The sequence below is a fragment of the Magnolia sinica genome, chromosome 11 (genome assembly GCF_029962835.1).
Source record: "Magnolia sinica isolate HGM2019 chromosome 11, MsV1, whole genome shotgun sequence".
Classification (NCBI taxonomy): domain Eukaryota; kingdom Viridiplantae; phylum Streptophyta; class Magnoliopsida; order Magnoliales; family Magnoliaceae; genus Magnolia; species Magnolia sinica.
Window position 1 is genome coordinate 79947659 of NC_080583.1, and position 11817 is coordinate 79959475.

Consider the following 11817-nt stretch of genomic DNA (forward strand, 5'->3'; position numbering starts at 1 on the left):
TAAGGGTTAGATTAGGAGGGATCTAAAGGTAAGAGGGTTGGAAATGGAGCTTGCTTAGGACGTCCATGGCTAGCAATGGAAGTGAAGAAGAAGAGAGAGAAAGTGAGAGGATAGAGAGAGTGAAAGGATGGGTTAAAAGAGGTGTAATAATGAGTTTTGAAAAAAAAAAGAGCATTTATGGGGTAGGCTAGGTAAGGGGGGTAGGTTAGGTTGTAGAATAGGGTGATGTCATCCCTAAGATGACATCATCCTCATTATGATTATGAAAAAATGTGTACACCATGGCCCGCAACGTGCGGTCCACCGCTATGATCGTACACGGGTCATATCTTGAGATCTATACGTCGGATTGACGCATGAGACGCGGCATCGGAATCGTAGCGACGACATGGTCGCAATGGCATAGGTCTCGGGTCGAACCGACTCGGGTGTATAGGGTGTGACTCGCGGTCAAGCGCAAATGAAATCTACAGGTCGCGGGTCGCCAGAATTCGACTGGGAGGACCGTAGAAGCCAATGGAACGGTACGGGCTAGGACACGGGTCTTACAGTATCTCTTAAACTGCTTTAGTAAAAACCCTATTTAGGATGTACATGACGATTTTTAAGGCTCCACTCCACAAGAATAATTGAAGAGTGGATTTACTAATCATACTTCTTATTATGTCCATTAACTTCAGCTACACTATTTTAATGTGGTTCACTTGACATTGTATATTGAATAATAATGCCTTGTTCTTTAATGAACCTTACAAATGGTCCTGATTTCTGTCCCGTGCTTGTATACCTATCATAATATTCTCCACCTTTATCTGATTTTACGATTTTAAACCTTTTTTTTTTGTCTCTCTACTTCTGCTTTATATATTTTAAAGGCATCTAGTGCCATAATATTTTCATATAGTAGATAGAGATACATAAATCATGATATAAATCATGTATGATCATATATAAAAGAGATGATGAAGTATTTATGACTATTCAAATATGGAGTACGAAAAGGTCCACACATGTCAGTATATATGATCTCTAGTATCTTAAAATTCTTCCTGACATCTTTTTTTGTTCTATTTTCTTTTTATACAGTCCACACAAATACCAAAGTCAGTGAAGTCAAGAGTCTTGAGGATTCCATCATTTACTAGCCTTTTGATTCTTTTTATGGAGATATGTCCCAATCTTTTAACATTGAAGATTTCTCATTCATTACACTTCGCTTTATGAAAATATTACTATGCATAGTTAAATTGTTATAATCAAATGTTAGATTTAAATGAAGTCTATATAACTCATTATTAAGTGTTTCAATATTAACAATAACAAGATCTTTCAATAAATTAAAGGTAGTACCAACAAAATTAAAATTAAAATAATAAGGTACAAGTCTATAAATTGAAATGAAGTTTATGGAAAAATATGAAATATAAAAATTCTTATCAGTATCTAATATAAAATTAGATTGCAAAACAAGTCTAAAGGTCTCAACTACTTCCATATTTGAACACAACTGATTTCTTGAATAGTGCATTGTTCACTTTCTGCTAGTTATAATACAAAATGAACAAAACAAGTTTGAAATAATAATTTAACTTACCCGTACATTCCTACAAATTTTGGACATACGCTTGTATTTGCTACCATAGTTGACTTTCAATTCAAAATTTCAGGATTTCTGATCGAACTATATCTAATAAAAACCCATCCAGATCAGATAGAGTGGGAAAAACCTCATATCCCCATGTTTGTTGAAGGAGGGAAACAATAAATATTACAATAGACAAATAATAGTGGCATTATAGTTCATTGAAACTCATGGGAAAAGTTATTTACATGTAAAACAAATGGACATTCACGGAAGTCGTATGAGTTCGGCATGTATTTCTTAATTATAACATTTGCTTGTTCTTTTAATGTATTGTATGTCACACTCCCCCATGGATGATTATTAAATGCATTAGAATCATTCACTAAATCTAAGTACTCATCTGAGCATGCGTTATTGAAGGGCAAGGCAAGAAATAAATGCTCTACGCACATCAACAGTGCTACCTTCACAGCCTTACCGTGATGGTTACTCTCACAAAGATTTTCAAATACTTTAAGCAAATTATTTTTTGAAATATGGTTCTTATCCTTGAAAATTTGATCCTTAATACTCATTTTATTTTTCTACGATGATCCTTTACCGGTCTGCTTCGATATTTGTGGTATTCCCTACTTCAAACCTATAATCAATGTATAGTCCATCTCTTTGAAGCTGAGAATGGTGCCTTTTGAAGTTAAAGCAAATGTCACTAACGTGCCTTTGCATTAGGCAATGAATCAAATGTCCATTTGTCCTCCATACTTCTTAATTGAAACCAATAAGATATTTAAATTGGGTCTTCCTAAACATCTTCCCCTGATAAGGCAATCGTTGAAATCATGCCTCCCAATACTAAGAAATGTGTCGAGCACTTTGGGGATACGTTTATGCTGTGGTAGTTTTGGCAAAGGCCAGGTTCCCTCACTTAACAAAAGAATTCTATATTAGATAAAAGAGAAAGTATTATATTTAAATATAATCATACCAATTCATCCAAAGACACTGTCTATTCTACATATTCACATAAGACCGTTGATATTTACTGTAAATCACGGATATTCACTGTGAATTGCGGATATTCACAAAGAACCGTTGATATTCACTATGGTTCGTGAATATTTATAGAGAACCACTGATATTATTTATGAATATTAGCGATCCTTTGACAATATTCATGAACCATGATGAATATCAATGGTACTCTTTTAATATTTGCGTTTCACAGTGAATATCAACAGTTCTATGTGAATATTCATGATTCATAGTGAATATTAGTGGTCATATATGAATATCCACAATTTACAGTGAATATCAGCGGTTGTATGTAAATATCTGCAATTCATAGTGAATAACACTGAATATTCGTGATGCATATGGTTTCATCATTCATACAACAAAAAAATAGGACTCCACACTCTCCTCCCTTTTATAAACTCATACCATTCAAATAATAAGAAAAATCCATAACATCTATAAAGGAACTACCACAACTTCCCTTTCACAACTCTCACTACACACTCTTTTCTTTCACCTACTCCCACCATTTATGCCCGTAAATAAAGACAAAGCAAATAAGCAAAAAAATAAAAATAACTTCTGCTCACTATAGCTTCTACTTCGGAGATTATAACCAATTTTTTTAAAAAAAAAATTCATTTTTTTCGGAAGTTGTCTGAAGTTCATCGGAGCTTGACAAGATTTTTTTCGTCATTGCCTATAACACCCCGGGTTTTCAGGGGTCATGTAGGAACTCGACTCCCGAATTCCAAGGTGCCACGGGTGCCTTAATGGGCTTCAGATTTTAATTACATTTGGATGATCTCATAAACAATGGAGAGTTTAGCAAGACATGAAGCATAAGTCATAAAGCAGTATCAAGTGTTACTAAATATAAAAATATCCAAACCACAAATCCAAAATAATCTAAATAGGGAACTAGTCCCACCCATACATGACCCAAAGTGACTAGAGCCCTGGCCCATACCCCGCGGTAGCCCGAACTCAGACTAGAAGGATCCGCCGAAATTCTGGAAGCAGGGAAGCTCATCTTCCTCATCCATGCTCACCCTGCTCAGCTCGTCGAGCTCTACCTCACCTGCATCTAATGACGTGTCTAGTTGGTGTTTTAAAACACCGTCCCAGAGTGGGAGTGAGTAGTTAACTCAATGGGTGTCATTAGCCATAAGTTACATCAAATAAAAATTCCATGATGAATTTAATGAAAAGCATAAATTCATAAATCACTAACTAGTATTTGTTAATGCGTATACATGAGTTATGTATGATGCATGACCTCACCCACAACACTCCCTCGAGCAACTTCATCCCACGGTCGTGCATGACCAACATTCCCTCATTGCAACCTTAACTGCTGAGTCACCAAATCATAGCTAATGCGATGCATGAATAATGTATTAGCCAAGTTTTTAATTAATTTCGTTCATCCAGCAGGTTGGGGAAACTGGTACACCCTGACAATATCAATGCCCCCATCCATTTGCGAGGTCAGGACCCCTCAACATGCGAGGCCAAGACCCCGCGATTCTTGATCCCATCAGAGTCCCCACCCCCGATTGCAAGTACGTGGGGAGTGCTGGGAAGAGGGATCGCTCGCGGTCACTATGGGGAGGCTCGTCACCCCAGCGTAGGCTAACAGCTCGAACATAGTGTCCCATTCTACCATGCCCGGGTCATGAGACTGTGGATCAGTTTTTAACTGTTGTCAATGGGCGTCAGTGGGCGAGGGGTATTCCAGGTTTCAAACAGGCGTATGCAAACATGGTTAACAAACATGGTTGGTTAGTCAGTGGACTAGATCGCCCACGTTCAGGCAAGCACGCAACGCACGACATCGGGTGCAAGCAACCCATGTAGTCTCGCTACCGTCGCCCGTTCGCATCCACCTAAATCAGTCGGATTAGTCACAGGATGACCCAGTCAACAGGGCCGCCCTTTTAATTTACAGATTCCTAACCAACCCAGAGAAGGGGCTATATTCAATAATAATTCTAAACAGATAAGATTCATACTCAAGAACAGATGGAAACAAACATGTGATTAATCAAAACATAAAATCCAGGATAAAAATAATGCAAACTACTCCTAGCGGCGAAAAAATAGTCGTGTGTGCATGCAGTGTCGGATTTGCCTAAGGGACAAGGAATTTGCAAGTCAAACATACTGCAGGGGAAAACAAATATACATGCAACAAGGGAGGATGCAGAAAATTAGATGCACAAACAACATACAGCTAAATTTTTAGGTCTAAACAAGTTGGAGACAAATCAAACATTAAATTTTGGCACATGCATGTTAGGTAGACTTATCAGACAGGATTCTAATCAGATTTTTCTCTAAGCTATACATGCACAACAATCTAGCATCCATATTCATTAAATCTATCTTAAAACTGATACTTGGCCACCTAAGGATAATGATCCGCACCTATAGGTCGCCGATGGCTTGCGAAATCGTCCTAGGGGTTTTGGACTCGCGTGAGGGTTTGCCGAGGTCTTGAGTTAAATGCACCCACATGTTAGGATACATGCAAGGGCCTAGCTTACAAAATGTATATATGGAGAAGAATGGTGATTACCTGAAAATCTTGCTCTTGTGGTGGTGAATGCAAGGTTCCTATGGAGGAAAGGTATGAGGTCTTTCAAACTACTAAATCCCTTGGCCCCACCTCCTTCTGCCTCTCCTTCTTTTTCTTCCTTCTCCCTTCTCTCTCTCTTCTCTCTCTCGTATTGATGGAACTTGCTGTGGAAGTGAGTGAGAGAGAGGGAGTGTTAAAAGGTTTTATTTCTTGGATTTGGGCCAGATGGCCCTAAGTTATATAATATCCTTCTAATGGCCCCGTGGGACCCCCTTTTTGGCCGTTGTGGCTACCCTGATGAGCCCCTAGCCACCAATTTTTTAGGATAGGTGCCTTATAGCCCGATGAAGGGTTGTGCAAAATTTGGCTGCAAACGGACTCGGGGTTTTTCCGTATGGGTCTGATCTTTAAATAACCCTGCGGGGCCCAGTTTTGGTTGTTGGGGCCACCCTGATGCCCCCTTGGCCATGAAATTTGTAAGATAAATGTTCCATGACCCGATGAAGGGTTGTATAAAGTTTGACAGCAAACGGACGCGGAGTTTTACCGCACGGGTCCGATTTGCGATCAACGGTCATCATCCCCTGATCGGGGTCCAGACTCTGCGGATGAGTGTGGGGAATTAATTTCAGCCTTCAACGTAAATTTAGAAAAGATCCGACGGCTGAAATGCCCTATATTAATATAAGAAAAGAGCCAGTGATTTTGAGTTTCAAGTCTCAGGCCAAGATTATGGCGAGTCGCACTTGGCAAGTGCCGACTGGACGATGCAAGAATCTCATTTCCAAGTGTCATCTAAATCCGTAGTCCGCGATGGACCACAAGCCCAGTGAGGGAGACATTGCTCTAAAATTTCGGAGCTAGTGGCCCATTAACGGGCAGTCTAGATCTTGTTCGGGTAATTGAGTCATTTCTGGAGTAAACTGAGTAGGGAGATTTCTTGGGTACAGCTGTTGAGGTATGGATTGAATAAGTTCACAGTATAGCCTACTCGAAATTAATGAAAATGGTGATTCGGTCCTGATCATTCTAAACTGTCAGTTTTAGGTTAAAAGAGTGACTGGGTTGACTTGGTTTCATTGGTTTTTTTACAGTTGATCAATCTTATTTGTATGGTTCTTTATCGATACCAGCCGTGTATAAGCTCCCCTCGAGTGTCAATGGTTCATAAGTGATGATGTGGTTAGTTATTTAAAAAAAATAAAAAATTAAGGATTTTTGGCAGACTCAAAATGATGAAAATTCAATGTGTTACATTGCCCGAATAATGCTAAATATGACCGCACAACTAACAACTATTGAAAAAGCTTTGACTTTGCGTGGTCCCAATAAATGAAAAAAAAAAAAAAAAAAGAGGAAGAAGGATATGACCAAATGGCCTCTTGCAGCAAGAGCCTTACATTTTAAATCTATCCACATCTTTTGTAAAATTTATTAGATTGTTTTGAAGCAAATCCAACCCGTTTATAAGTAGGGATTTTAATTTCATGTCATTAGTACAAGTTTTAGAACAAATCTCATTATAGATATACCACACCGAAATAAATAATTCAGAATTAATGCACAAAGTTAATGTATTTGTGGGCTATAAATACCTTCAAATAGAAAATTGAGAAGCCCCTTATGTGAATTCACCACTATCCGAATAAAATAAATGAAATTGATTAAATGATGGTCCAAATTTTAATTTTGAGTGGGCCCACATCACCTTTCATTTTATGACTCGAGAGCCCGCGAAGTGCACCCGTGCCAAGTGGACATTTTAATCCTTTAAGATATAAAAAAGTAATTTCAGGTTAGAATACCCTAATCTGTTCGGTACATGGCTCCTGACACAACCACGTCACGGTAGGGATCAGGTAGACCGAAAACCATTTTTTACTTTTTACATAACTGGAGTTATTTCATGCTCTCGCAGGGGGTCATCGTTCATACGCAGGGCACTGATAAGCTATACACGCTTCACGTAGTAACTCAATTACACTGTCCAAATTGTGGGTCCCACCGTAGATAGGTTGGAGCCTCAAAATCAGAGTGACTGAACTATTCCAATTCCTGATTCGTGGATACTTGATCACGAACTAGCACCGTCTGGCAGCTTTCATTTCAGCCGTCCATAAGATGCCCAAAAATATCCTAATTATAAATTAAAATAGTTTTAATTCATTTATTATAATCCATATCAGTTGAGATCATAAATTCTAACGGTTGGATTAGAGCTAATTGTACGTTTTATCTACAATATCCTAGTGACCGTGTATCAACTTTCATAGTCCGGCACACCAAAGTCTTCCTTAAAGACGCATGATTCGGCGACAGTTTCCAAACTCACCGGAGAATAAATCATTTTCTACTAAAAAAGAAAAAAGAAAGGAAAGCAGCGATGAGAAAAACACTTTTAGAATACATACACGTGGCACACGTGTACAAGATCCAATCCTTTCATCAAGTGGGGCCCACTAAAAGAGGAAGCGAATTGGCTAGCCTAGCACACACCAGCTATATAGCTGGTGTATTGACTAAAAAAGTTTTATAAGTCCCATCATGTGATATGTGTTATATCCAAACCGCACATATATTTGGAGCGCTCTTCTTAAGGCTTGAGACTAAAAATAAGATAGTTGTAACTATCAAGTGGACTATACTGCAAAAAGCAGGGGGGGATTGATCAACCATCGTTGAAACCCTTTTAAGGGTTATAGAACTTTTGGATTAATATGAAATTTATTTTGACTTTTTATCTAAGTTTCCATGGCTTTATGAACAAATTAGATGAAAAATAAATGTTATAGTAGGCCCTATGAATTTTTAACAGTGAAATCATTATTCCCACCCCACCGGTATATATATATATGCTGTGGTATATTTGATCTTTGGATATAATTATTTTTGGATAATACTCTAAGATGAGCTCGAAAAAATGAATGAACAATTTGGATATAATAAATGCAATACTGTGCGGCGTGTAACTTTGATTCCCGTTGTACCTTTTGAACAACTCGGAGCTTGGGGAGTGTCGATGATCGTCTTTCGCACGACACGTACCTACAGCAGCTATATAACTGGTGTGTGGTACAAAAGATGATCTTGATATCAGGCTAGTCAATCACGCAGTGGGCCACAAGTGTGAGTCATTTTTTCCTATCCGTCCATTTTTCCTACACATGCGTGGCCTTTATGATGACTGGACCAGCCTGAAATTTCATTTCCGAGTAACTTTGATAAGGTCCTCAACGGATCTGATCACATAAAAGTTCCACGTGTCGCCATGTGTGTGGCCAGATGTCTTCAACATACCACTTGCGCGTTTCTCATTCGAAACGGCTGTAACTAACCTTTATTGATAGATACACGTTTTCTTTATACTTTTTGGTAATAAAAATGTACAAATTTAAACTTTTATACCAAGAAAAGTAGAAGAAAAGGTGCATTTGTCGAGAAGGATGGATATAAATATCAATTTCAAGAAATCCCTTGTTTTTTAGCAATCTTTTCAAAATGGTGGTGACTCATCAACCATAAACATGGAATCCATGCACGGCAAATCCGGACGGACAAGATCATGGGACGTATCATGGATGGATTCTAAATCAAATCATTTTGATTAGAAGATTTTAATCATACCATCTTGTCCATTGAATTTCGACCGTTCAGCAGTATACAGTTCTCACTGATTGGACGGTGAGGATGTCCATCCTTGCATGCTCCACGTGAGCAGTAGATCAGCATCTACCCCTACCTGTGAAATTGTTGGATTACATCCATCGGGTTTGTGTCCCATTATTCAAACGGTTAGGATCTCTACATACGGTGACTAGTCGCCATCTTCTAAAATGGTGGTAAACTCTTAACATAAAAGAATTTTATGGTCCCATCGGCGAGTGGATGGTGTTCGGATGGGCCATTTACTTTTGAATGATGATGAAGATTTTGTGGTGACCCTGCCACCACAGACCATTTATGGTGGGCTGACGTGGTAGGATTTGATTGAGCCACCTGTCAGAGGTGAGAGCATGTTCGTTTATAAGGGACTCGGACATTGCAGTGACCGTTCTACTACCGGGAACGGCTTGGCTACTCTCCCTGCTACCGGCCCGGTGGCTGATGGTCGGTGCAATCTGGGACCCACCATGGTGTATGTGTTTCATCCATTCCGTTCATCCATTTTTACATATCATTTTAGTGCTCGATGCAAAAAAATAGAGGGATATAAATCTCAGGTGGACCACACCATGGGAAAACAATAGTGATTAGATATTCACCATTAAAATCCTCCTAAGGCCCACTGTACCGTTTATCTGACATCCAACCTGTTTATTAAGTCATGCGTACCTTAGATTAAGGGAAAAAACAAAGATAATCTTGATCCAAGACTTTTATGGCCTTAAGAAGATTTTTAATGGTCTACACTCATTTTTATCTTAAACCATAAAATGATATGAAAAAATATTTGAACACATGGATGAAACACATACATCATGTTAGGGCCAGCATAGCACCTACCACCAGGTGGCAGGTGGAGTAGCCAATCCCTTTCCTCTACTATTGACTTTCTGGTTGGTAAGGTGCAAGTGAGGTGCCTGTGTATATGTTTTATCTAGGCTGTCCGTTTATTTTACCATCTCATTTTATATTATATAAAAAAATGAATGAAATTGAAAGCTCAAGTGGACCGCTGTAGGAAACAGCGGGATCATGCCATAAGAGCATAGAACATAGAAATCTTTTTAAAGCCCACTGTGATATTTATATTCCATCTAATCTGTTCATAGAGTCCCAAAAACTATGGATGACAGGAAAACACAAAAATCAGTTTGATCCAAGTCTTTTGCCACTTGCATTAAGATTTCAATGGTTCCCACTACTTCTTATGGTGTGGTCCACTTCAGCTTTGCATCTGTTTTATTTTTGGGCTTATGCCCAAAAATGATAAAACAAATACATTATGGTGGGGCCTAAAAAGCTTTAACAAGTACCAACCGGTACCAAGCTCAATATTGAAGGGGTCAGTGCATATATTCTTATGCCTGGAGCTTTGTGGAGTATACGAAGATTTCATGACAAATCCACTCCGTCTATCCATTTTGTAAGATCACAATAGAATAGGAGTATAAAAATTAATGAAGATCCAAAACTAATGTGGCTAATACCACATTGAGTAGGGATTGAATGCCTAGGGTGATACATAGAAGTTTTGTATCAGGATGATGTTTGTACTGGTTCCTTACTCTTGCTCTAGTGGTAGACTCTAATGAGTTTCAACACCCGGTCAAGGGTTCGAGCATCCATAGGTGGTGAAATCCCACTAAGGTGTGAGTGTGTGGGGGTGTGTGCGCGTGTGTGAAACAAAAAGGAAGGATGATATAGTTTTATTTGCGGGGTAATAACCCTATGAACGGTTCGGATGGCATAGAGACATCATGGCCATCTCCAAGAAAGTTTCAATGATGGATATATCCATTTACACTGTTTCATTTGGTCAGGCCCACCAAATTACTTTTACATCTACCTTATTCATAGAATTATATCTTATTATAGCCTTTCAAAATAGATAGATGGATTGAATTTGTTAGAGACATCTCTATGGATTCTATAGTGCTGGTCCCAACTGGTTTGGAAGTTGGCAAGTACACACCCTTCTTGTCGGTGGTACGTGGCTCTCAATCAAATCTCTCCTTCTGTCACCACACCCAACATGGTGAGATTTGATTGGGCTAACGTTCTTTCAAACACATTTTGTATAAGTTTCATCTTTGACCATGACACGTGGCAAAATCATAACCTGCCATGTTAGGTCACTTAGAAATGTTTGCTATAAGAAGGTCACCACACAATCAACATTCTCGTTGGAGGGTTACACATACATATATTCATTATTGATTGGATAACATGCTGCTGTTTGAAAAATGCTTAATTAAGTATTGCTTGATATTTATTAAACTTGCAACTTTAAAATATATTTTTACATTTGATTATCTCCGACAACAACACTTGAATCAAACAAAAATTGTGTCATGTCGTCCAACCACCCAACTAAATAGGGTTAGGATCACCAAGCAAATCCCTAGTTGCTTTTAGGTCTACTTAAGGTCCCTCTCTTATTCAGAGTACATGACCCAATTACATCTTCCATGTGGTGGCCAACATCTGCGCAGTAAAAAGTTCACCGCACCGTAGGAATCTTCTTATATGAATATAACCATTGGATCATCAACCTACAATATAACCAGCTAGAGATAAAACACAACAACGGTCCACAATAACAATCCCACAATCGAGGCTTTAAAATCAACGGTTCAGATCACCAAAACATGCCCCATGTTTACAAAGTGGACATTATAATGAGTCATTTGTTTATATATATATTTTTAATCAAAGCAAAAATATGGGCACCTGCAATTATTACGAGGTTCTCTCTCCCCAAGTTTTCCGGAAGCAGATTCCCTTATGACCCTGGCGCTATGGGCCACACCGTGATGTATAGGTTTTATATCCATGCCGTCCATCATTTCTTGAAGATTATTTTTAGTGCATGAGGACAAAAATGAAACAGATCCAACGATCAGTTGGACAACACAATAAGAAAAAGTGGGATAACAACACCCACCGTTGGAACCTTCCTATGACCCACCGTTAC